The sequence below is a fragment of the Microtus oregoni genome, unplaced genomic scaffold (genome assembly GCF_018167655.1).
Source record: "Microtus oregoni isolate MIOR12 unplaced genomic scaffold, Mior012 000052F_ref0000163, whole genome shotgun sequence".
NCBI classification, from domain to species: domain Eukaryota; kingdom Metazoa; phylum Chordata; class Mammalia; order Rodentia; family Cricetidae; genus Microtus; species Microtus oregoni.
Window position 1 is genome coordinate 10386848 of NW_024543828.1, and position 26959 is coordinate 10413806.

At 41.5% G+C, this 26959-nt stretch overlaps 1 pseudogene; it reads right to left on the reverse strand.

Moving 5' to 3' along the window:
• Positions 1-26959, reverse strand: part of LOC121437435 — a 53098-nt pseudogene that overhangs the window by 16264 nt on the left and 9875 nt on the right.

The following is a 26959-nucleotide window of genomic DNA, read 5'->3' on the forward strand; positions in this document are numbered from 1 at the left end:
TTTTTGCCATATTTTAAAAGTGACTAAGTAGCACATATTTTACTCACCTAAAAGAGGAAGTAAAACTGGGTAGTTGTAAGGCATCACAAAGAGGTTTACACAAGTTAAAGTCGTACTAGCTTTTAAATAACCAAATGGATATCCAAGCTCATTGTCTTTTCCACTGCTGGTGACAATCACCTAAGAAGAACAGGGAGCAATGTACAGTTATACAGTCATTATTTTCTGTAAAGCCAAACTTACGGCAACACTCCACAGCAACATCTGTGGCCCAGCAATTCAGAAAATAGACTAGGTATTTTTGCATAGGGTTATGTAAAAATAACATGTTAAATGGGCATATTCAAAATACAGCCATTCAATTATATTACAAATTAAAGCAGGTGATACAATAGCCACAGGACACATCAACAATACCCAGAAATTCACTTGGTAGTGTAATGAAAAATGATGCTGAAATAGTATTAAGAATGCCAGCTTCCCGAAAGAACGAGGCATGATTACAGGAGACCTAGAACAAAGGGACTATGGTTCCATGCCTAAAGCATACATTCCAAAAAGAAAGACCATTTAAAAGACTGCATAAAGAGTCCTCATGTGTACTGCTTATTAAATCTTGCTGTTTCCTTATTTAGTCATTTTTCACTCAATAAGTAATTATAACGTATTACAAGACAGAAACTATTGCAATCTTTCTGAGGCAGAAAGGAGATGCTTCGCTTCAATCCCAAATGCATTTTCTTGGCTACATCAACTTAAAAGACTGGAACATGGATTATACTCACATAACCATTTTTTGATTTATTTACTGGTACTCCTGAGTTGGTATGTACTATTTGTAAGCTTCCATACACTTGATAAGCTGTGCCAGAGTCCTCCAGTCACCATGCTTTCTCTGTGTTCCCTGTGTAGACCCTGACTCAAATGAGGACACCCAGTATAAGCTTTTAGAGGCCCGGGTCTATGCTTCCCAAAGACCTTTGGTAGGATTCCTTAATGACAGCAATTTGCCATGCTAGTTTTTTTGTAATGGCTATATAACCTACCGCTCAGGAAATTCTTCTTAAAGCTAGTTATTATGAAAATGTGCCAGGTATTGTGGCACATATCTTTAATTCCAGCACTTGGGAGGCAGAGGCAAGCAGATCTCTGCAAGTTCGAGAATAGTCTGGTCAACAGAGTGAGTTTCAGGACAACCTGGGCTACATAGTGAGATCCTGTCTTAAAAAACAAAGAACTAACCAAACCCCCCCAAAAAAAAACAACCAAACAAACAAAAAAACAAAACAAAAATAAGAGAAAGAAAAAGAAAAAAAAATCTCAGCTGGGCGGTGGATCTCTGTGAGTTCGAGACCAGCCTGGTCTACAAGAGCTAGTTCCAGGACAGGCTCCAAAGCTACAGAGAAACGCTGAATGAAAATCAAAACAAAAAAGCAAAAAACAAAACAAAACAAAAAAACCCCTCTTATGTAATTGATGACTCTATAAAACATTAGTGCTAAATGTGATTCCTAGATTTTTGTTGCAATTCAAACTTTAAACAGACAACTATAATAAAATAGAGTGTCTTTTGTTTCCTAAGAAGGAGAAATGATGCATCATGCAAAGTAAAGAAAAAACCAAATGTGTGTGTGTGTAAGTGCAGGTGCATATGTATTTATAAGTGCACATGTATGGACGTGTGTAGAGGCCTAGAAGTTACGCTGTGCGTTGTCTTCAATTGCTCTCTGCCTTATGTTCTGAGACACGATCTCTCGGTGAACCTGAAGCTCAACAATTCAGCTGGCCAGGCTGGCCAGAGAACTCCAAGTGCCCTGTCTCTAGCTCTCTAGGCTGGAATGACAGCTACATGTTCTTGATGAGCATTTAAATGAGTGCTGGGGATTGAACTGCAGTCCTAGCAGATGTGGGCAAGCCCCTGAGCGAGCCTTCTCCCAGCTCTAGAGAATACCTTCTCTACTAAGGTCTTAGGAAACGTCCTCGCTCCTGGTTTGTTCTTATTCAGTCCCACTGATCAATCAGATCAGATTACTACAAGATCAGGACAAAGACTATGACATTTGAGAGGCTGTGGAGGAGTCAGGACAGATTTCTCAGGTTTCTTTTTTTAATTTTTTTTTATAATTTATTTTTTATTTTGTGTTCATTGCCTACATGTATATCTATCTATATGAGGGTATCAGAAGCCCAGGAACTGGAGTCACAGACAAGTGTGAGTTGCCATGTTGGTGCTGGGAATTGAACCCAGGTCCTCTGGAAGAGCAGTCAGTGCTCTTAACCACTGAACAATCTCTCAAGCCCCTCTCGGGTTTCTTTGAAGAAGATTTAGAAGGAGTATGCTATATAGAATGAAAGTTTATTTGAGAGAAAAGATGTGATTTGTAATTTTATTTAATTCTGTTGTAGAAATTCAAACCAAAGTATTGAAAAGAAGAAGTTAGTCTTCTATTGTCTACATTTCTAGAATTTTAGGGGTAAGCAAGTACATGGCTTGGTGAATATTCCAGAAAAACGACCTACGTCAAGAAACCCAGCAAGACTGGCAACTCCTTCCTTCCCTTTCTGGCCACTACCCTGCAACCCTCAGGAGGAAACACTACTCTGCCTTCTGACAGAGAAGTTCATTTCAGCTGTCTGAATAGAGAAAAGTACAAGTATACAATGGGTAATCTTTTTTGTTTGGCTTCTGTTCAGTATTGTAGTTCTGATACTTTTTAAATTTCTTTTTCTTTTTGAACCAGATTTTCTCTGTGTAACAATCCCGGCTGTCCATGAAACTTGCCTGCCTCAGTCTCTTGAGTGCTGGGATTAAAGGCACATGCCACCACCACCCTGTAGTTTTGAAATTTTGTTTCTTACCCCTTCACATCCTTGACTCAAACTTGTTCCTTTTCTTTTGAACTAGCCTTAGTATCTTAAGAGAATTAAAGTAGCTTATAGATACAGTGCATCAGTGGTCTCACATTTTAGAACAAAACAGGTAAGTTTCTGAAAGTGTTCCCTGTGTCAAGAGAACCTAAAAATAACTGACTGGTCCTGTAGCTCAGTCATAGAATGAACATCCTTGTAATGTGGAGCTTTTTTGTATCTAAATAAAAAAGCCACGATTTCAAAAGTCTAGAATTTTACAAGTCAAACCCATGGACAAATCTACGAAGCCATGAGCAGATCCTTCTGACTGCAACACAGCACTTGGAAGAGCGAGCGTATGGTACCCTGCACTTGCTCATCTCAGAAAATCCCAGTTGACCAACCCATCAGTGAGGCTTCTACTAACCACACTACTGTCTCACTGCATTATACTCATGCATAAAGGAATGTCGAGTTTCTGGTTCTTGGCCCCAAATATACAGGACTTCTCATTTCTCAAGTTCAAAATAAGAGCCAGAGAGTCTTGCTCATACCTTAATCGAATCACACCCCATAGCTTAATGATTCGTAACCTGGGGAACAGATAAGAATGGGTCTACCCAACCCCAGCTCCTTGAATGCATGGGTTCGTCAGATTCTACTTCCATAAATGGCAATGTACAGTATGTTAATGGTTCATACCTTTCTAAAATTATTCTCTTGGCTATGTTGTTTGATAGCCTTTAAAAAATACAATGTAATTATTACCAAATTTAAAACATTTTAAAATAATTTTTGTAAAGATTTTACAGTTCTTATTTTTTAAAGATTTTATTTATTTTTATGTGTATGTGTATTTTGCATGTATGTATGTATGTATGTATGTATGTATGTATACCACATGCATGCCTGGTGCTCATGGAGGCAAGAAGAGAACATCAGATCCCAGGAACTGGAGTTAGAGATGGCTGTGAGCTACCACATGCCACGCCACGCCACGTGGGTGCTGAGTCCTGAACCTGGATCCTCTGCAAGAGCATTAAGTGTTGTTAACCACTGGGCCATCTCACCAGACCCTTATTAGTCCTGGCTGTCCTGGAATTTACTCTGTAAACCAGGCTGGCCTTGAACTCAGGGATCTGCCTGCCTCTGACTTCCAAGTGCTAAGACTAAAGGCTTGGGCTACCACGCCTGGCCAGTATGCATTCTTAACTACTGCGTTATCTCTCTAGACGCCCCCCCCCCACACACAATTTATAACCAATTTCCAGAATGAGTATAGACATTTGGATAGTAGGTAATGATAGCTCCCTGCCAGCAAGTATGAGGAGATTTTCTTTCCAGAATGTACTGAGTTAAGGGAGAAGGTTCAAGTTCATATTTGTCAAAGGGCAGTTTATCTATAACCATTGGTTCACAATCGACACAAGAAAACCTCACAACAGGATGAGATGTTCGTGGAGGCTAAAAAAAAAGGAGGAAATACGATCAGATATCAAGCAAATGCACAATTGTAACCATTCTGAAAGCCCGGTTACATTTTTGGCAAACCATCACTAAGATACAGATTAGTATTTTAAGAGTTTCTACAACTTTCTTCCCCTCTGACTCCTACTTGGGATTGGAAGAGGGAAGATGAGCTAAAGCAGAGCTAGAATTGCAGTGACGTAATAACTGCATTGATTGTGTTAAAGTAACCCTTATGGTCCATATGATGGACTCTCACGTTCAAACCCATTTTGTGAGCTTTAAGCATTCATGAGTGTCGGTCTTCGATATCAGGAGGTTAGATAATTGAGATACCACTGGACAAGGAGAACCTCTGGACTTTTCTAATGAGTTTAGGCTACTAAGAAGCAAATGGAAAAACAGCAAAGGTACGGAAGGACAACATACACAATGATAATACTCAGATGCCCTGGTCACAACTTCAGGGCCTCAAAGGGATTTTGTAGCACTGCTCATACCCACAGGTTTGTTTTGAATAGCTGAAACTGAGGGTGCTTTGGGTGAAACTTCAAAGGTCTGTGTGTTTGGGGCACCACAGTAGACTAAGGGAGAAGTGATTTTATCACCAGGTTTGTCTAAGTAGAGAAAGGGGGGGCAAGGGCTCAGAAAGGTGGGAGGCCAGTACAAGCATGATGAAAGTGGCTTGCCTTCCTTTATGCAAAGGGGAAACGAATGCATTTGGCTTTATCATTTATAAACTTATAAATGCTTGAGAGTTGACAAAAACGGCTCTTGAGTGAACTACATGCAGGGGTATGGTAACACAAACTGTGTATAAGTTACTGGAAATTTCTATGATTTTAGCATTCCCTTCTTTCAGTTTTAGTCAGTCTTGTGAACTGTCTCTGATTTCTTAGATCTGAATATCTTTAAAAAAAATAGACAAACACCTGGATGAAATTCCCTTGCTAGCAACAATGAAACAAATCTGCCACTAAAGGGGTTTGAAAGGGCGATGGGCTGACAGGTTTACCACCTCAGAGCCCTGGGGGAGAGAAGAGGAATAGTTTCCCTCACCCATACAAGTCGATTAAAAGCTGTCTGTTCCTCAAGCCTTGTATGACTTCTGAAAATCTAAAAGCCCAAACCAGTAGCCTGGGAGAAAATACAAGTCACTGTGGAAATTGTTAGAACCTAAAATGCAAATTAACCTGAATCAGGCAAGTCGCGCACTAGAGGAGCAATGCTAGGGTTGTATTCCCCATCCTTAGCCAGGGACCACACAGGAACTGCTCAGGCCTTCTTTCCTTGAGGACATGGAGCAGAGTGTTTTCCTAAACACTATCCCTGAAAAATAGTCAATTCAACTGGTACTAAGAATAACTATGACATTCAATTCTCTTCTACCAAATGCAGTTACAAGAAGACAAACCTTTGCTTATAGATAATTTTCTAAGCATTACATAATTACTAATCATTGAAAAGTAAATGGCTCACCAGGGTACTTGGGAAACTGAGTAAGAGCAGCTGTGAGTTCAAAGTCAGCCTGGACTACAATGTGAGAGCCCTTCTTAAGTTAAAAAAACAAATGTGAATTCATATGAAAGCAAAGTGCTTCGATTAATAACATGGAATCAATAGAGTTGTCTATCAATAGATGGATAAATGATACATAATGGAATTTCAGCCATAAAAATGAAACTGTCGCTAGGTGTGCTAGCATACGCCTTTAATCCCAGAACTTAGAAGGCAGAAGCAGGTGGCTCTCTGTGAATTTGAGCCCAGCCTGGTCTACAGAGTGTGCTCCAGGACAGCTGGGGCTATACATAGAAACCCTGTCTCAAAACACCCCTCAAAAATGAATCTGTCCAATTTGTAGGATAATGGGTGCAACTGGAAAACACTTTATTAAGCAAGGTAACGCAGGCTCAGAAAGACATATGCTCTCTCTCACAGTGAATCCCAGTTTTTAATGGTTAAATATGCATGTCTAGATAGGAGAGCTAGGTAGGTAAGGGCCAGGAAACTAGGAAGCCCATCAGATGGGGAAAGAAGAGGCCTTAAAGAAGCAAGGTGGCGAAGGCAACAGAATACACGAGCTATTAAAATAGAAGGGGGAACTCTGGGAGCAAAAGGCTAACATGGGGACAGGGCAAAGGGCTGTTAAAGAGGAACACAGGACCCTCAACCAAAATGAAGCGTGTGTGCAAACAGCATAAGGAAGCCTGTTACTTTGCAAGCGAATTTTGAAAAATGAATAATACTCTAAGGTAACCGAAAGGAACCAGCGAGGAAGAAATGAAAGTGCATCTAAATGGAAGCCCACATATTTTTATCTGCACTTCCCTTCAAGGACAGAAGACAGCTGTTTGTTCACATTTTTCTCTTGCTCTCATCATTGAGAGCAGCTGCCAACTGCCCATTTTTACATTTTCATGCTTTGAAGCAACATTAACTGCACAAACCAGTCTTCCATTATTTTTCATCATACTGTCCACAGTAAACACGATGACGTATTCAGTATAGGGCTATAGCCTCTTAGAATGTGTGAAGCCCTAGGTTCAGCTCCCAACATTGCCATGAAAAAACAAAACAAGCAAAGCAAATAACAAATAAATAAATAGTGTGAACCACAGAGAAACCTGTCTCAAAAAAAAAAAAACCAACCAAACAAACAAACAAAAAAAACAGTGTGAATGTTACTTGGAAAAATGTATCTTTTAGGAGGAAGAAGGCATTAAAATCATGCTCTCCTAATTTGCTTTCAAATGCATCAAAATAGCCATATCCAAAAATAGCTTCTTATATAAACTATAAAAATAAATAAAAATATTTCAAACTTTGATTACACACACACCAAGTAAATGTACAAAAATATAAATAAAAGCAATGCTTTAATATCCACATGGCAAAGGTAGCAGTACAAAAGACTAAAAAGTATGACAAAATAAAGGAGATCTTCCTCCTTTGCTTTAAGGCATAGAACTAGCTGTTCAATAAAAGATGGGAACCAAAAGACTGCAGTCTACTGGTCTGTGGCACAGCGTAAAAGCCTCGAGCTGTTTCAAAAGCTTCATTGTACTAAAATTAAAAAGCCAGATCGGTGCTTACCCTTTTTGTTTATAATACTTACTAGTGAAGGTAAATTCTGTTCTGGCCAAAAAGATTCTGGAATTGGCCAGTGTCCAACAGGAACACCAGTTTTCGAATTAGGTCGCACATAGATGAGTTTATGGCAGCTATGCCATGGCTGGGCAGCAAATAAGTTGCTTGGCTTACACAGATCCATCAGTCCGTCTGCAAGAGAAACACGGGACAGAAGGCATGACTGTTTTTACAGTTTCTCATCTTCTTGTGCACAACTTTCAGTTTCAGGCAAAGGACAAACTGAAATAAAAAATATGGCTTAGGAAAAATGAAAGAAGGAAAAGGCAGAGACAGAGAGAGAGAGAGAGAGAGAGAGAGAATGTTAATCTAATTTGCCCTTGAACTCCATGCCTCTCACTATTCTTAATGTGCTATGAAAATATGAAGTCGTGTGGAAAACAAGTGCAAAACTAGTTTTATATTTTTTTGAGACCTGGGCACAAAAACTAAGCACATCACAATACAACGGTCATTTTTCAAGAACTTATTTACCAAGTTAGGCAACTGAAATCATTTGTTCTCTGGGGTAGTCTTCACATCTTTGGGATCCCGCAAAATAGATCATGAATTCCATTTTTGCTCTACACTCAATGACCCCCAAAACAAAACATACGCTTTCTAAATGTCCTCGAAACTCGAGACTATGTTGGTGGTATAATCTGTGTGTACATGGAAGTGGGGAATATAAAACAAACGGATCAAGGTTGTTATGAAAAAATTCACCCCATTTTTTCCATGCACCATCAAAATTCTATGTAATCTGACCACATATAATGCAGAGGAATACACCGTTAATGCATTTTAATTATTTAATTATTTAAATTTGCTTGCTTTTTTGGAAAAAAAAAACCCTTATGCCATGATTTGCTAGTCTAAATTACAATTAGGAGGACATTTTAGTTACTTGGGTGCCAATTTTCTTAAATACCAGAAGATCTGATTTACTTATTTTTGCACTATTTTAAAAAAGTAATTACTTCAGATCAGGAGATTTTTCAGGGATTCACCAGGCTCTAGCAAAAACATAGAAATACATTTGAGAATCCCTCTGAAGTTGGGCACACAAGGCTAGGGATGTCCATCTTTCTGAGTAAGTATTACTTCCTTTTATCGGATTCTTTGAGTCTACAGAACTTTGGACAAAGGAAAAACTGGCAACAGAAAGAAAATCTGAGCTACTTATGTGACAGCAAATGCAGCTAGTATTTCCGTTCCTGTTCATGTTAAGGCAGTAAACAGAAAATGATGGGTGGGCAGTCGGTTGCCAGCGCTACAGCACACCCTTCCCTGTATGGTTGGTTCAATATACGCTGTGAGGCCCCAGTCTCCTTTGGCAGATAGTCCTTTTTTTTTTTTTTGGTATTTTCAAGACAGGGTTTTCTCTGTGTTGCTTTGTAGCCTGTCCTGAAACTAGCTCTGTAGACCAGGCTGGCCCCAAACTCAGAGATCCACTCTACCTCCCGACTGCTGGGATTAAAGGCGTGTGCCACCACTGCCTGGCTATTAAGATAGTCTTATCTTAAGAATCCAGGAAACTCCTGAAATTAGGCATAAAACATTATGTGTGTGACTTAAGCCCTTTTCTCCAGGGAAAGGAATCTAGATTTTTCCAACAGTTTTTCAAAGGGATACAAAGCCTAAAGAGTAAAACAAGTAAAGAAAACTGTATCCCTTTTTGCCATGGATAGTGAATCCCTTTGGTCTTACCAAAGGCAATCAGGGCAACAAAACACCATGCATGGTAATAATGAAATCTTAGTTTTTTGGTCTCTAGGTCTCTCTCTCAGTCTCTTGGTCTGTGTGTGTATGTGTGGTGTGGTATGGTGTGCTCTGTGTGGATATGTGTTTGTGTGTGTGTATGTGGTATAGTGTTTGTGTGTGTGTGTGTGGTATAGTGTTTGTGTGTGTGGTGTTACAGTGTAGTGTGTATATGTGTGTTTTTGTGGGGAGTCTATGTTTGTATGTAGCTGTGCAAGGTGATATGGTGTGCTGCATATGTTTGTGTGCATGCGTGTGGTGTGGTATGGTGTGCTATCTGTGTGTTTGTGTGTGGTGTGTTACAGTGTGGTGTGTATATGTGTGTTTGTGTGTGGAGTGTATGTTTGTATGTATCTGTGCAAGGTGATATGGTGTGCTGCGTATGTTTGTGTGCATGCGTGTGGTGTGGTATGGTGTGCTATCTGTGTGTTTGTGTGTATGTGTGGTGTGGTACAGTCTGGTGTGTATATGTGTGTTTGTCTGTGTTGTGGTACAGTGTGGTGTGTGTGTGTGTATGGTGTGCTGTGAGCTTGTGTGTGTGATGTGGTGTATGTGTTTGTGTATATGTGTGTGATGTGGTACAGTATGGTGTGTGTGTGTGTGTTTGTATATATGTGTGTTATAACATGGTGTGCTGTGTGTGTGTCGTATGGTATGGCGTGCTATGTGTGTGGTGTGGTATGGTGTACTGTGTGTGTGCACACACCCATGCTAAGACAATGGAGAAGCAATAACAAAGAAGAGCGCTTTAAGGAAGTCCTGGACGGTATCACCATAATGTCATTTAGTAACCCCCTGATCCTTCTGAAACCCATTCAGAAACATCCATTTGACAAACCATCTGGAGCTTCACTATGGTTTAACTTCCTTATGCAAAATTAGCCAATGATTCTGCACTTTTAGATGCCATATTTTCTGTAAGATCTCATTTGAAGAGAAAACAAAACATTCTGCAATTAAAGAATGGTCAAGAAAATACCAATATACAACCTTACAGAATACTGTAAGTTCCTGAATACACATTCACACTCTTTTGCTGTGGAATGGTAATTAACAGAGATTTCTACGTTTCTTTTTTTGTTTTGTTTTGTTTTTTTCAAGACAGTTTGTTTTTCTCTGTGTAGCTTCAGAGCCTGTCCTGGAGCTCACTCTAGACCAGATTGGCTTCGAACTCACAAAGATCCGCCTGCCTCTGCCTCCCATAGATGGGATTAAAGGTGTGTGCCATCACAACCTGGCTTAACAGAGATTTCATGAAGATACTTTAACATATTTAGTGATCACAAGAGCCAAATCAGATCACTACTCAAGTGACATACCATACTAGATATCCAAATATTCTGGGAGGAGATTGACAAATGAATCAGTTTTAACTAAAAACTAGGGCTAGAAAAAGTACTAATTTTCTTAGGACAATGTTTGCCATGAGGTGGACGTTGCGAGAATTTGCCCACCTAACACATGCATGGGTGAAGATCAAACATTGGTTGTTTAGATGTATGCTCATAAGGACTGGGATGCACAAGGGTACTGAAGATTCCACTGCCACGTGTTTAATATCTTTATTCTTCCACACAATATATTATGGTAAAAAAGTATAGTTGCTGAAAAATGATTACTGTACCTTCTCCAACAGGAAGCGGATCTGGCCCTGTTTTTTCAAAATTAATAACTACACCACTCTGCACTTTTTGAACTAGTGATTCTAAACACTGATTCAACATTCTTTGTGTTCTTACACAGTAGGAGCGACCTATGCCAGAGAGAAAAATAAAGAGCACAAGTTTCATCAAATCAAACAGTGGTCCATAATACAAGTATTTGAAAGCCTAAAATAGGATTTAGAACAATCGTAACTACATTAGCAGGAATGTGGTATGAACAATGACCCTAAGCAGCAGGGTTCACAGACTGTAAAGGCAAACAACCCAAGACTAGCTATGGCATTTAATAAGGGCTATACTCTCCTACCCCAAATTCTTCCTTTGGAAACCTGAAACAACAGCCGTTACCTCCTGTGACTTCACACATCTGTGTGATGGCCGATTCATCAGTTGGTACACTCCCTAGTTGCTCTGGTTCGGTGGAAGCCACTCCAGGCAAGCGCAACACCAGGGCAAATAACCTTTGATCCCAACGAAAAGGTTCTTTGGTTAGTTCACTTCCAGGCAGAGGAGAATTCAAAGGAAGATGAAGCTGATAAGGCAAAATTTGGAAAGGTTCATCATAACAACCCGTACAAAAAAAAAAAAGAAGAAGAAAGAGTTAAGAGTTAAAGGGTTCACTTTGCTTTCATGGAATGCTATAGAATTAAGCCATCTCTCAAGGAGTACCAAGATAGATTTGGGCAAACTTTATTCTTAACTGGAAATACATGCCTCCCACAGAAATAGCTCTATGTTCTGTGCTATTTAGATAAAATTAAAAAAAATTATATCTCACCTCTTCTTGAACGCTAGAAGTACTTGTTAGCTTGTTTCCATCTGTGATGGTAATTAAAATAGACGGCTCCAAGAAAAACGGATTTCTCCCCTAAAACACATTTAGAAAGCGTTAGAGCCGGGTAATGCCATACAACTGTACTAAGACAGTTGCCTGGCCAATGATCCCTCAAACATTACAACGTTTTCCTTGATAAATAAGAAATAAAAGCCTCACCCATACCCGTCAACCCATTCACCTGAGTTCAAATCTTGGCACAGATTAGGGGACACCTGTGGTATAGGCTCTGCAGCCTGGACTTCATGTCTGGGGATATACTGAGCAGAGCGTTTAGGATAGAAAAGAACAAAGGTGGCAGCAGCAAGTGCTTCGCTGACCTCTTCTTTTATCTAGAGCTTTAAAAGTCTTATATTAGGTCTGGGGTGTGCAGGGAGGAAGGGAGAAGTAGAGACAGAAGAGTCTGTCTCCATCTGACACCTTCCAGCATTTTGCAGCACCTGAGCATAGTCTCAGATTTCTGATGATCAAATGACAAGAAATTGTATTTATTATAAAATCTATTGATGAGTTGATGTTTAAGAACCAAAAAAAGTTGACCGGGGCTGGGCTGTGGTGGCGCACACCTTTAAGCCCAGCACTCAGGAGGCAGAGGCGGGTGGTTTTCTGTGAGTGCGAGACCAACCTGGTCTACCCAGCAAGTTTCAGGACAGCCAGGGCAAAAGAAAAATGAAGAAAAAAAAGGAACCAAAAAAGTTGCATTTGCTTTGTGATTCTTATGAAATGTACATCTAAAAGGCGCATGAACCTCTTTTTGGTTGACACTACAGATAGCACAAGTCTTGCCTAAATTTTGCACTCGTACCCTAAGTCATCAAAATAAATTAGCTGTACTCACTCAAAAATTGTTACCTGTCCATAATTGTCTATTCCAGATATTAATCTATTGAGATTTAGCAAATCGAATGAGGATCTTAGAGCCTGACCAAGAGTGGTCAGTCCAGAAGCCTGAAGATTTTTCAGTTCGTTCATGAATGTGGCATGATTTTCCTTTCAACCAGCCTGAAAAGCAAACATTGACAAAGAAATCCTCAATTATGCAACCATTAAGATAGAGCGCAAATAAGGACTAAATAACACAGTATCAAGCCTCTGACAAATTAATCCCTCTTTAAACTAATTCCATTATATATCTCAACTATTCAAGTGGAAGCAAAGTAAGCAGTCACTTTGCAAAAGTTCTACTAACTTTAATGATCAAAAGCAAGAAGTCAAGCAAACAATACATTCATTCATGATAACAAGCAGGAGGGCTTTGTTTCAAGAAGGTAATCTATATTGAGGCTCAGCCAAACCTACTGACACACATCAACCCCCTCATCTCAAGCCTGGGGTAAGGGCAGAGTAAGCACCAATTATTTAGTAAATGCACTGTCTTTGATGGAGGGGGAGGTCATTGAGGGTCTGAGCTACCGGAATTGTGATAACTAATACTCTTCTTGAGCAAGCTTCCCTTTTAAATGACAGTACAGAACTATACACATAGAGTGGCTTGAGAGATGGCTCAGTGATTAAGAGCACCTGCTGCTCCTGCAGAAAACTCAGGTTTGGTTCCCAGCACATATACTGGGGGGCTATCAGCTCACTGTAACTCCAGTTCCTAGAGACCAACATCCTCTTCTGGTTTCTGGGGGCACCTGCACACATGTGTGGCACATGTACAGACAAGCAAGCACACATAAACACACATAGTTAAAAACCAATCGATCGGCAAATAAATAAAACAGCCATATTTATTGGGAGACAATCCCGTTGGCACAATTAAAGATTCAGAAAGTCCCGAATCTAGAATAAGAAGGAAAAGAAAAGGTTTTGCAATGAAGTAACGGCTTCTAGACACCCCCAAAAGCTATAAATAGCAGCAGAGAGCCAAAACCTCAAGGTCAACAGTCAACTGTTGCTATGATTAATTAGTCGGCAGAATTGGAGGAAGGAAAGGATTGTACTGCCCGGTCAGCAGTGACTATAAAACAAAGCAACAGTGAAGTCCAAGAAGAGAAGTCAAAAGACGGCGGTGGCAGCTTTTAGTAAGTCACAGAGGAGTGTGTCAGCGAAGGTGAATGCAGATGGCGCAGCCTGGCCACATGGAAGAGCAAATGTCAGTCACTTGTGTCTGGAGGATACCGAGGACAAGGATGATAAGCTGAACCCTGAAGTTACACTAACCAGGGCAGTCACAGTTAGTCACAAAGAGGAAGCAATACAGGGATGAACCCGGTAATTTATATTTACTATTTAGCTAAAGTCATAATGCCCATTATCAATACAACTACAGCAAACACTGTTCTAGTCTCATCGTCTCTGAAAGCACAATAAGACACAGAAGCTAAAAGAACAAATGAGCACAGTGTGAAGGGAAAAAAGGACATTAGGACAAGCCTGAAGATGACATGTCTCATTGATGTGAGAAGTCGAAAGGACCATCAAAAGAAGAGAACAGTTCTTAAAAGGATGATCTTGCTGGAGAAGCACTAATAACATTATTAGTGCTCTGGAGAGGCTATACGGCTGAAGTCAAGGCTAATGGGATAATTTGGGCTCTGACTATTAAATGCTTTGCACAGCACACTCAGGACTTTGGATTGCATCTGCAGCCCTGGGAAGAGGAACTCAGTGTTCTTTTTAATTAGGGGAGTGGTTTGATCAGATCTGCATTTTAGCAAGATCGGTCTGCTAGGAGCTGGAGACTAAATTGAGGGGTGGAGGGAAGACTGGAACTTGAGGCAGGAAAACTGGTTTGGAGGCTGTTGCAGCAGCTAAGAGCAGAAGTGAGGAAAGCCTGAGCCAGGGCGGCAGCCTGGGCTAGGGCGGCGAGGAGGAGAGGGGATCGCAGACTAGTGAAGGACTTCAAGAGGTGGTGGAGTTGGACGGATTCAGTGCTGAATTTACTGGGATGGATGAGAGCAAAGATGTCATGCGTTAGGTTTGGGTTTCCAGCTTGGGAAAACACGAACAATGGAATCTTTATTTCAGTCAGTAGTCTTAGTAACACTACAAATTTACCTTTCTACCTATATTGAGTGTTGAACTCGGAAAAGGCCAGAGGACAGGCGTGACTAAAGAGAAATGACTGTCCTAATTTGGAAATCATTTCAAAACTCACCAATATTGTCCAATGTGGTAGGACATGCTTTAGAAGCCCAGCACTCATATGGAGGAGACAGTGCAGCCAGACTACAAATGAAACCAAAGGCCAAGCTGGACTTAGCTCAAAAGGAGGGAGCAAGATGGCTCTGAGAGGAAAAGTGTTTGCCATCAAGCCTCGCGGCTTGAGCTCAAGTCCCACGACCGACGTTGTCCTATTACCTGCGTATGCGTGCCATGACACACACACACACACACACACACACACACAAATGAATAAATAAACAAAATATGGGAGGGGGAAGGCTCTGCTGCTAAAGGCACCTTCTGCCAAGCCCGATGACCTGAGTCTAATCTTTAAGACCCACATGGTGGGGTGAGAAACACCTCCTAAAAGCTGCCCTTTGACCTCTACACGTACTCTGTGGCATGCTCACATCCCGCCCCGCAGGTACACGGCTAAATACATAAATAAACCAATAGCTATTACCAATTTCAATGGGCAGCTGGGCTTACTAGTGCACCGTTGTAATTCAGCACTCAGGAGACTGAGGCAGGGCTGAAAGCTTGAAGCCAGCTTAATCTACAAACTGAGGGCTTGTCTCAAAAACAGTCAAACAAGAAACAAAATAGGGAGACAAACCAACAGGGATGTAGGGCCATGGTACTGTTCGCCTAGCTTGCACGAGGCACTGGGTTTGATCACCAGCAGCGGGTTAAGAAAGGAGTTGACAGAGGGGACCAACTCTCTGGCACTTAAAAAATTGCACGCCTCCTGCTTTTACCACTCACACACCTATTTGTCGGGATACTTACTCCTTAACATTTCCTTCCATAGCACAGCTTGAAAGCATTGTACAAATGGTTTCAATGTCTAAATATCTAACATCTGTTTTAGGTCAATTTTTAGCCTTTATATTGAATTGAACAATATGAAAAAATTTTAATGTCATTTCATACTTGAGTGCTACAATGTGTTGAAAGCAAGGGGTTTCTTGATAGCTGCCTGGATCCTACTTCAAGAAAAAAAAAAGTAAATGGCCCTATATCTGTTTTCCATAAAGAAGAAGGGCTAGAAGATAAGAATTTTAAAATTTAGAAAACACTAACAATATAACTAATTCCTTTCTAAAAAGCCATTATAAAGAAACAGCAGGAGAAAGTACATGTTAATATTCTCCATTCATTGCTCGAGGTTATAGCTTTTACAGTTCAATCCAGGACAGCTAATGTGTCTTTTTCTTTTCAAAGTACAGATATTCAAACTCGGGTCTCTTGAATACTAAGTCCACACTCTACCACTGAGCCACAACCCCTAATGTTTCTTTTATCTGGACTGGGAACTGAACCTATGGCATCATGCATGCTAGACAAGCAGTATACCACCAAGCTGTATCCCCAACCAGGCATTTCTTTCAAATGACTCTACTTCTAAGACATTCTACTCTTGTGTGAAATTATATATATGGTTTTTCAAGACTGGGTTTCTCTATAGCTTTGGAGCTTGCTGTCCTGAAACTCACTCTGCAGACCAGGCTGGCCTCAAACTCACAGAGATCCACCTGCCTGTTTCCCGAGTGCTGGGATTAAAGGTGTGCTCCACCACTGCCCAGCACTTCCATATTCTTGCAGAACTATGCTTACAAAGTACATTCATGCTTCATAATGGCTCAGAACAATCCACCCAAATAGGTACATTATCATTCTATTTTGTTCAAACAAGCAAGGAAGAGGTGAGATTTGGTTCTTTTTTGTGGAAGGAGCAATGATGACAAGTAGAGCCTCATGTGGCTACTCTATGGAGCACTTGAAATGCGCAGAGTCAAAATCAAGATGTGGCATAAGAACGGAATCCATATAGGAGCTTTGCGTGGTGTCGCGGTCAGAACCCAGGGATCTTCCCATGCCAGGCAAGGAATCTACCACAGACTTACTTCCCCAGCTCTACACACGCGGTTTTGAGAACAGCGCCTCCGCCAGCAAATAATGCAAAATCTCAGTATTCATTTTATGCTGATTGTATTAAAATGATACCCTCTGAGACACATTCGGTTAAAATAAACTAATAAAGGGTTGGAGAAATGACTCAGTGGTTAGGAGCGCATACTGCTTTTGTAGAGGATACAAGCTGGATTCCAACAGCCATGTGCACAACCACCTGTAACTCCAGCTCCGCAGGCTCGTCCCCCTCTGGCTTCTGAGGGCATATGGGCTCATAGGCACATATCCACATATAGACACACGTTTATGTAATTGAAGAATAAAATATTTTCAAATGTACTAGCAAAGCTAATAGGACATAGTCTAATATAATCCAGGTAAGCTCCTGTTCTTTCTGTCTTAGCCTCCCAAGTGTTAGAACTAAATGTACATGCCACCACAAAGGGATTTTTTTTAAATGCTGCTACTTGACTATTTTAAATTTTATACGGCAGGCAATGTATTATTACTTTTGGTCACCGACGATCTGCCAGGGACTTGGAGGTCAGACATAAGGACTGGCCTTTGAGAGAACAAACAATGGAGTCATTACAGGTTGCAGGGCCAGGAGAAACCAGATAAAACAATGCCTCTGAAAGACCAGTCTGGTAGCAACAACCAAAACAGACCAAAGGAAAGGAAAATGGAAGTCAGAAAAAGAAACTATATAGCAATCCAGGCCTGGCACAATCAGGGACAGAAGCAGAACAGGATAGAGGCAGAGTAAATTGAAAAACCATACCAAATGCACAAGCCATGACTCAGTAATGGAGGCCAGGCCTAAAAGGGGAAGGAAGAGGACCACAGCGTTCCTATCCTGGGAGACCTAGAGAACGGAGGCTTCGGGTAAAGAAGTAACCTGGGATGATGAAATCCAAAATTAAGAATTCCTAGTCTTCACAGATCAAGTTTTAAAGTTGTCTCAGAGATAATTACAGTGGATAATGGCAGATAATATTTACCAGTATTTATTCTCTAGAAACACACAAATGCAAAGTGTAGAATATGATACATATATACATATCATTCTTAGCTTAGCCTCAGAAGCACACACAAGGCAAGTGGTATTATTATTTTTTTTTCGAGACAGGGTTTCTCTGTAGCTTTGGAGCCTGTCCTGGAACTAGCTCTTGTAGACCAGGCTGGCCTCCAACTCACAGAGATCCACCTGCCTCTGCCTTTCGAGTGCTGGAATTAAAGGCGTGCGCCACCACCGCCCGGCCAGTGAGTGGTATCATTATGTCCATTTTCTAGATGAAGACACTGAGGTTCATCCAGGCTAAGCCAGGATTTGAAGCAAGACAGCCTAACCTTAGAGCATCTCCCTCCATAGAAGCCACTACATACTCTTTCACATATTCTATATGCGACCCCATAGACAGGCTCTGCTAGATGAACTTCTAAGTTCAGGGTTAGTAGAGTTTTCAAATTTCATTTTCCCTAATGGCTAAGTACATAACACTTGAGGTGGGGGCAGTAAATTCAAAAGTATATGACCTTGGTCTAGCCTGTCATTGACTAACCTGGCATGGTCCAGAATAAGTGTCTGGGGCACTGTTTCTTCATCCAAGAAATGAAAGGGCTATAAAACCACTGCTAAGCCAGGCATGATAATACACGCCTTTAACCCCAGCACTCGAGAGGAAGAGACATCTAGGCAGTGAGTCTGAAGTCAGTCTGGTCTACACAGAGAATTCCCGGCCAGCCAGGGCTACACAGTGAGACCCTGTCTTAAATAAAAAACAAAAAACAAAACAAAAAAACTAACATCCCTTCTGATTTTCATATCCAATAATATCACGCCCCATAACAATCCTTATAAACATTTATTAACCCTATAGTTCTATGTCTTATAATAATCATTTAAGTAAAACTGACCAATAGAAGGAAAATACCTGCTGTCTTATAAAGTATGCTAATTTAGGCATTTAATTTAAATTTGCATAGCCAACTCAAAATATCTTTTTATATCAATAGAAAATTTCTGCATATCAGTGACCTCGGTTCTGTTCTCAGCTCTGCCTGACTGGTCACTAGCCACCTATTCCCAGTTACACCAGTACACAGCAGAGAGAATCTCCTTAGAGTTGGAAAGCCTAAGAGGTTTCTCACCGACATCTTCTCTGCCTTCTAACCTAACTGCTGGGTTTACCACCCAGCAACCAGTACTGTCTTTCCCAGATATGCTAAAGCCTCTTTTAATTGCCTTCTTTGTTCTCTGATATGATATACTTATGAGGGAGTCCTAAACAGAACAACAGGGGAGGGGGTATCATTATGTAATATTTGAATCAGGAATAAAGGTGTTACTTAGAACTCAGAGCTGATTGTCATGGCTGATGTCTGTAATCCCCGCACTTGGGAAGGCTGAGGCAAGAGGACACTTAGCTGGAGGCTAGCCAGACCCTGTCTCAAAAACAAACAACCAAGGGACTCTCACTGGTTCTTGTGTCTACTTCTCTACTGGCTTCGAATGGAGGAGGAAAAAGAAACATTTACCAGCCTTCACCTCCCACCCTCAAATCTCCCCATCCAGAACTGCATCCCACTTCTCAGAGTCCATTTCTCTCAGGTAGCGTTGTTTGTAATAGAGGAACTCTGCCCTCTGTTAAACCATGCCAGCAAGTATAACCAAGTGAAGGAGTTAGAAGATCAACTGTGCTTGAAGGGGAGGGATGAGGGAGTGGCATTAGAGCCCTGTCTCAAAGCGTCTGTTCCATTTCTAAAGGTCATTTGTAAGCCTTTTCCAAAATATCGGTGACCTTGCTTGACTTAGCATAATTCATAAGTTTAATCAACACTGTTAACATTCCCATCCAAAGTAATGTATAAAGATTGTTAAGCCAGCTACACTTAAATGTCCATGTAGGAAGTGTCCCTTACAGACTGTGCGTAAACTGAGCAGCTATAAAGATAAAAATAGATTATTGAGATTCTCTAGTATGGTTAGCTATTGAAAGGTACCCGCAGTGAAACTTTTCAGAGAGAAGAAAAAACCCTTACGTGTTACAGTTCTGTCACACAGCAGGCAGTGATCTCTCTAGAATAGCACAGCTTCCAATGACCCCCAGCTTAATGCTGGGCCACGGCACTGACTCATGTGGGGGCACATTCGTTCCTCAACCTATCTTGACATTCTCCTGCTGGTCCGGTCCAAGACTCCCCAGCTGAGGGGAGCCCTTCATAGAGACCGAACAACAAGAGCTGCTGTTGACACCAGGGAGACAATACACGGTGCTTTCCCTCCTAGGCGCACATTTTGTTTTGCATGAAAGGAAATGAAATCAGCCTGCTAGTATTTGTTCTTCACAAGGGTATGCTAAAGAGCTATTCTAGACTTTGTGCGTCTTTGTAGATGGTTACAAACTAGATGATTAACGGATTTGAGTATTTTCCCAGATGTCCCAAGTTAAAGCCACAGAGTCTAAATATAGCAGGGCCATCAATTCTCTTGTTGAAAGATAAACAGTTTTCCTTTTTTCCATCTGCTCTCCATAAGTTTAGGGAAAGCTGCTCTGCAGCAACCCAGACAATTGGAGTAAATCAATTGCAACAGTATTTTTTAACCAATTCACTTTCTTCTTCAATTTGATATTATATCATCTTTGTCATCACGAACAGTTTCGGTGTCAGTGAACTGATGAGAAGGATGGATTGATGTAAAAAATGATCTGCCCAGCTTCTCCAAGCAACCTTCTCTCTCCAGAAGACAAATGGATTCTCTCTTGGTCCCTGCCCTTAGCTTTATGCCAAATACTTCAACTTTCAGTGTCAAGAATTTTCTCCTCATCATTAAAATAGATTCTAACACTTCAATTCTCCACTCACACACCCCCACTTTGGGGGCTTGTTTTGGTTTGTTTTCGGGGGCGTTCAAAGTCCTTTTTGTAAAAATATTGATTTGCACTTGGTGATGGCAGCATGTGCCATTAATCCCAGCGCTCATTCGGGAGGCAGAGGCAGGCGGATCTCTGTTAATTCGAGGCCAGCCTGATCTACAGAACAAGTTCCAGAAGCTACACAAAGAAACGCTGTCTCGATAAACCCAAAAGGAAAATGATTTGTTTCATCTTATTCATGTTTTGCGTGCTGGTGTGTAGGGTACCATATGCACATGTGGTGTCCAGGGAGGCCAGAAGAGGGCTTCAGATCCCTTAGAACTGGAGTTACACAGATGGTTGGGAGCTGCCCTGTGAGTGCTGGGAACTGAACTCTGGTCCTCTGTAACAGCAACAAGTACTCTTAAATTGCTGAGTCATTTCTCCAGCTCCACTTTTAGCTTTTTTTTATGAGGCAGGGTCTCATTGTATAGCCCAAACTGCTCTGGAACTCAATATATAGAGTGGGCTGGTCTTAAACTCATGGCAGTCCTCCAGCCTCAGCTTCTGAAGCGCATGAAGTTTCTAGACAGACCCAGAACTGTTTTTGGACTCCAGTCTCTATATAGGAGATGTATCGATAACTGAACACCATGGCAGCTGAAATCACTAAAATAGCCACTTGAATTGTTTTCATCTAAGCTACCCATGAAGGGAGGTGTTAAACTTAGGAAGCCCATATTGGGAAGACACAAGATCATCACGAGAACGGAATTGTCACTTTGTGAACCTACCTCCTCCTAAAAGTCTCATTTCACGTGACATTCTGCCACCCTCTGTGACACATTATTTCCTTCAACACTGAGCTATTTAACTTGGTTTTCTTTGTGAAGATTTTCATTTTTTTTTCTTATTCGATTTTAGCCTGGAACCTGCTATGTAGAAGAAGCTAGCCTCAAAGTCACAGAGAAGCAGTCTTTGGCTCTTGCATTTGACTCAAGGTACTGATACTTTTAGGAGGCTCAAAGAGTGCATTTGGTTACTCTTTGATTAGTATAGCTCTTTCTTACAACATACTTGTTTAAGGACGGACTGTGCAATTCTCTTGGATTCCTTTTTGTTTGAATTACTTCTTGACGGCCTCTGTGTCTTCGAACTTGCTAAAATGTGAAAAGTTCATTCTAATTCACTAAATGACTTCTCTGCTTGAGAACACAGAATGCTATCATTTCATGGGTACGACTACTGATGTCCATCCACGTGCTTCAGACAAGACAAAAAAAAAAAAACAGATGGCGGCGGCACTCACCTTTAATCCCAGCACTCAGCAGGCAGAGGATCTCTGTGAATTCGAGGCCAGCCTTATCTACAAAGCGAGTTCCAGTACAGCCAGGGCTGTTACACAGAGAAACCCTGTCTTGGGAAGAGGATGTGAATTTGGTTCCCAGAACTCACATCAGGTAGCTCACAACCCCTTGCAACTCCAGCTGAGGAGATCGAGCACCCTCTTTTGACCTCTGTGGGCAGTTGCACTTAGATACACAAACACACACACACACACACACAAAGAAACAAATCAGTAAACATTTTTAAAAACTACTGTGCAAATTGCATGTACTTTTGTTTCAATATTGCTTTCAATATTAGACTTGTTTTCCAAGGAGTCTCACTATATAGCTCAGGCTAGTTTCAAACTCACAATCCATATGCCTTAGCCTTCTGACTACTAGAAAGCCAATTATGTGACATCCAGCCTAGCTACAGTGACATTTTTATGGAACACATATACATAATAAAAATGCACAATGGCCTAGGGGGAAACACACATGGTCAGGAATGAGACTGAGCAAACATAACAAAACAGCTGCCCAGAACAGAACGGTCATTTATGACTTTATAATATTACACATCATCTCTTCCCAATGGACTACTTGTTTTTAAATATATAACAAAAAAGTTATAAACTGATTTGCACAAAATAAAAGCAACATGTCTTCATTGTTGAAAATCCACACATAAAAAGAAAACGAGTCTGTTCAATCGACCTTCACCACCTGGATTCTGAAGTAATCGTTGATAGGAGTCGTGTGAAAACCAAACTTTGTAGCAGCAAACAGAAACAGTATAAATTGGGGTGCCACTTGCCAACTTAAACAAGTGTGCAGTGGAACACATTAAGCACCCCAAGGAGCTACTTTCCAAAACTTCAAGTAATTTCTAAATCACCTGGAATTCCTCAATTACTCCATTTCCTGCCATCCAGTCCTACAGTTTTCTCCAGGCCTTCTCAGGAAGGAACCATGGAAATAATCCAGTCAGATCCTTTCATTTAACAGATGAAAAACTGACACCATAAAAGGTTAAGTGACTTGCCCAGGGATCATGGGTGTAATTAGTAGCAGACTCAAGTTAAAAACCTAGGTCTCATGCCTTCCCGCCCAGCAATGTTCACACGACTAAAATGGCACGAACTGCAGGAAATCGTGGCAGTGGAAAACGTTGCTTTCCAGGCCGGATGTACTATGGCCAGGTTTTGAAATTTGCTTTATATAAAGATACCTAGGTACTGAATCTACTTTTAACATATAATGTAAAAGCATTACATTGAAATGCAGTTTACGCAGGGCATGGTGGCACACTTAAGTCTAGCACCTGGAAGGGAGGGGTAGGTTAGTATCTCTGTGTTCAAGGCCAGCCTTGTCTGGGTAGCAAGTTCCAGGACAGTCAGGACTATAGAGAGAGGCTATCTCAAAAAAAAATGAAATTTACAGCGTTAATATACCTGTGGAAAAGTTCTCATGGGAATGAAAGATCTGCTTTGTGCATCACTGGCATCCCTGTTTGAGAAATAGGCAGAAGGGATTCCTTACCGTCCAATGCCATGGCTGAATTAAATGTTTGATACTGTCCCAAGAATCCCACAGTCTATTGCCTAGTTATGCAGGCTCTCTTCCATGGAGACAGAAATGCAGAGACTGGGGCTTCTCACTAAACAAATGTGCTTCTAGGCAACTTCGGGGGCCAATATAAAGCAAACCATCTTGGTCTGGTTCAGGCTAACAAACCATTACAGGTCATACTCCACTCCCTCCCCCATTCCCTCAGCAGCCTCTCTCCCCCATCATTAGAAGAGCAGTTTAAAAGCACCTTTTGTCACATCATCCCCCCCCCAAGTCACACCCTTAATGGGATACTTTCAGTTCACTTCCTTCCCTCTCCCTTCCCCACCCCAGGCCTCCAGTTGCCTGGCTGTGAATCTCTAGCTCCTTTGTTAAGTGAGAAGCTAAGAGTTGTGAGCAGAGGGGCAAATCACACTCAGCAGGTCTAAGAGATGTTCTGGCTGCGTGTTAGACCCAAAATGGTGACGTATAAATTTATAGACAGACACACGGAGCAGTTACCAGGGAGCTCTAAAAAACCAAGCAAGCTAGACGTGACCCTGTAGGCATGGAGAGTCTTTGAAGGTTCTTGGGGAGGGTGATGTGATGAAATGAAATCTAAAAGAAAGCTAACATTCGGTGTGAGTGGAGAGAAGGACCATGGGAGGCCCCTGGTGGACCAATCCGACGGTTGGTATAATGTTCAAAGCATTCAAACATTGAGCGCTTGGACTGAAGTAATGACAGCAAAACCTAGTTTAAGACAGGCGTGTAGGAGGTATTTCAAAGGGATGCCAGCTAGGTCACAGGAAAAAAGATGGAAAGAAAGAATCAAAGCTGCATCACGGTTTGCTGTCAATCCTAAGTGATTAAAAAGTGGGAGTACAGAAGGTTTAGATCTGTGGATGCTCTACCCGTGACGGAAGACATATCAGAGTCAGCTGAGAGACCTGGGTGAAAAACAGAAAGTGGGAAGCATCCGTACAGACAGAATGGCTGAAACTATGAAAAGTGCAGGATGTTCGCCAGGCGGTGGTGGCGCGTGCCTTTAATTCCAGCACTCAGGAGGCAGAGGCGGGAGGACCTCTGTGAGTTCAAAGTCAGCCAGGTCTACAAAAAAAAAAAAAACAGAAAGAAAGAAAGGAAGGAAGGAAGGAAGGAAAGAAAGAAAGAGCAGGATGCATTCATTCCACAAAGAAAAAACTTAGGAGCTAAGATAGAAAAGCAGAGAAGCAGACTAGAGGAAGTGACAAGTTTCTGGAAAGAAGAGGCAGCTACTTTTAAATTTAGCTAAGGGCAAGGGGAAGAAACATTAGTAAACTCCTTGGGAAGTAATGCAAAAGCCCAAGGCATTCTTTTTTTGTAATATTTATTTATTTATTTATTTATTTATTTATTATGTATACAATATTCTGTCTGTGTGTATGAAGAGGGCAACAGACCCCATTACAGATGGCTGTGAGCCACCATGTGGTTGCTGGGAATTGAACTCAGGACCTTTGGAAGAGCAGGCAGTGCTCTAACCACTGAGCCATCTCTCCAGCCCCCAAGGCATTCTTTTTTAATTTGTATTTCTTATTACTGTGCATGTGTGTGAGACCATGTGACCCGGTACAAATGCAGAGGTCAGAGGACAACTTTGTGAAGTCAGTTCTTTCCCTCCACCTTCAGTGGCTTCTGAGGCTCACACTCAGGTTGCCAGGCCTGTGACGTCAGTGGTTTTGCCCAATAAAATCTCATCAGCCCTGCCCAAGTAGTTCTAAAGGAAAGAAACCCTAAGGCTTTAATAAACCATATTTTCTCAACAGTAGTATTTCTTGGCTGCACAAATAAAACTGCTGAGTCTTTTGTTCAAGAGCATTCACATCCCAGAGTTTGGCTGTGGGTACTAAGTTTACCTGGTTATTCAAGCCAAGGGGCAGGATGTGAGTAATTAGAACAGTGGTTCCCGATGCTGTGACCCTTTAATACAGTTCCCCATGCTGTGCTGACCTCCAACCCTAACATTATTTTCATTGCTACTTCATAACCGTAATTTTGCTACTATTATGAATCAATATAAATATCTGATATGCAGGATATCTGATAAACGAGCCCAGTGAACTCACTGCTGCCCCCCTCGCCCCCTCTCTGCCCAAGGGGCTGAGACCCACAGGTTGAGAACCGCTGAATTAAAACATGGCAAGTAGTAACGAATTGTAGAATCAGGAGAATTTATACAAAGCTCTGCTTTTTCTGTGAGCCTGTGGCACACTACCACAAAAGTCTGCATGTAGTGTTTTCCCAGTCAAGACCTCAGTGGTCATTCTGCCACGTTGGTTCTTCTTTGAAACCCTCCTCTCCATTGCAGGTCATCTAAATAAGTAAGAGAGAGCTGTGTCTGGTGCACGCTTTGAGGAGCATGGGAGATCTGGATGAAAGGAGGACCAGCAGGGGAGGCAGAGTGACAAGTGTCTGGGGTTGGAGAGAGATGGTTCAGAGGCTAAGAGCACTGGCTGCTTTTCCCAGAAGTCCTGAGATCAATTCCCAGCACCCACATGGTGGCTCACAACCATCTGTAATGAGATCTGGTGCCCTCTTCTAGTGTGCAGGCATACATGCAGGCAGAAGCTGTATCCATAATAACTAAATAAATTTTAAAAGCAAAACAACAACAAAAATCCTGCTTCAACTACAGGTTACAGATTAGAAGACGTCTACCAAGCGTCTTCTGTGGAGGGCACTAAATGCTTTTCTTCCCTCACAACAGTAATGTTTATCATTACTGGTAAAGCAAAGAAACAGTCATTTCTAGCCATCTCTGAGTAAGCCAGTTTGCCAACCTGCTGCTGTTCTTACCAGGCCTCCTCAGCTTCCCCACTTGCCAGAATAGACATAATGTACCCTATCTCAAGCTCCATCCGCTCTGCATCCGAATGACTCCACATCTGTGCTAAAGAGGGGTCCAGCTGGGAGATAGCAAAGGCAGAATATGTACACTAATAGTCACCTAGAAGTAGCCAACCAGCCAGCCAATAAAAATAACATTTGCCGCAGTCATTTCCCCTGGCTGGGTGGTTCCTACGCTCTATCATCTTAGAAGAGTCTCTGGACTGGAGGCACGCGGCTATCAGCTGTGTTGCCTAGCCTCTCTGGGCCCCAGATAAACGTCTCTGACTTATCAACTAAGTGCTGATAATAATACCTTTGACACAGGCTGACAGGGGAGATAAACTAAATAAACACCTTATATTCACTGGCAAACTGCCCTGTATATAAGCCTTGCTCAGTAGGCATCAGCTGCTATTATTAGAAAGCAAGAGTTTGAGTGCTCACTTTTCCAAGGAAGCAGATACAAGTCAATTCATATCTAAACTATATGGCATGCCATACGGTCTAAACAACACATTTGACCATAAGATAGGATTTAGGAGGACCTAAACCTTGGCTCTAAACTCTTCCTTCTAGTGCCGGGCCTCACACACTCAATTAATGCAGCACTGAGCCCCACTCTAG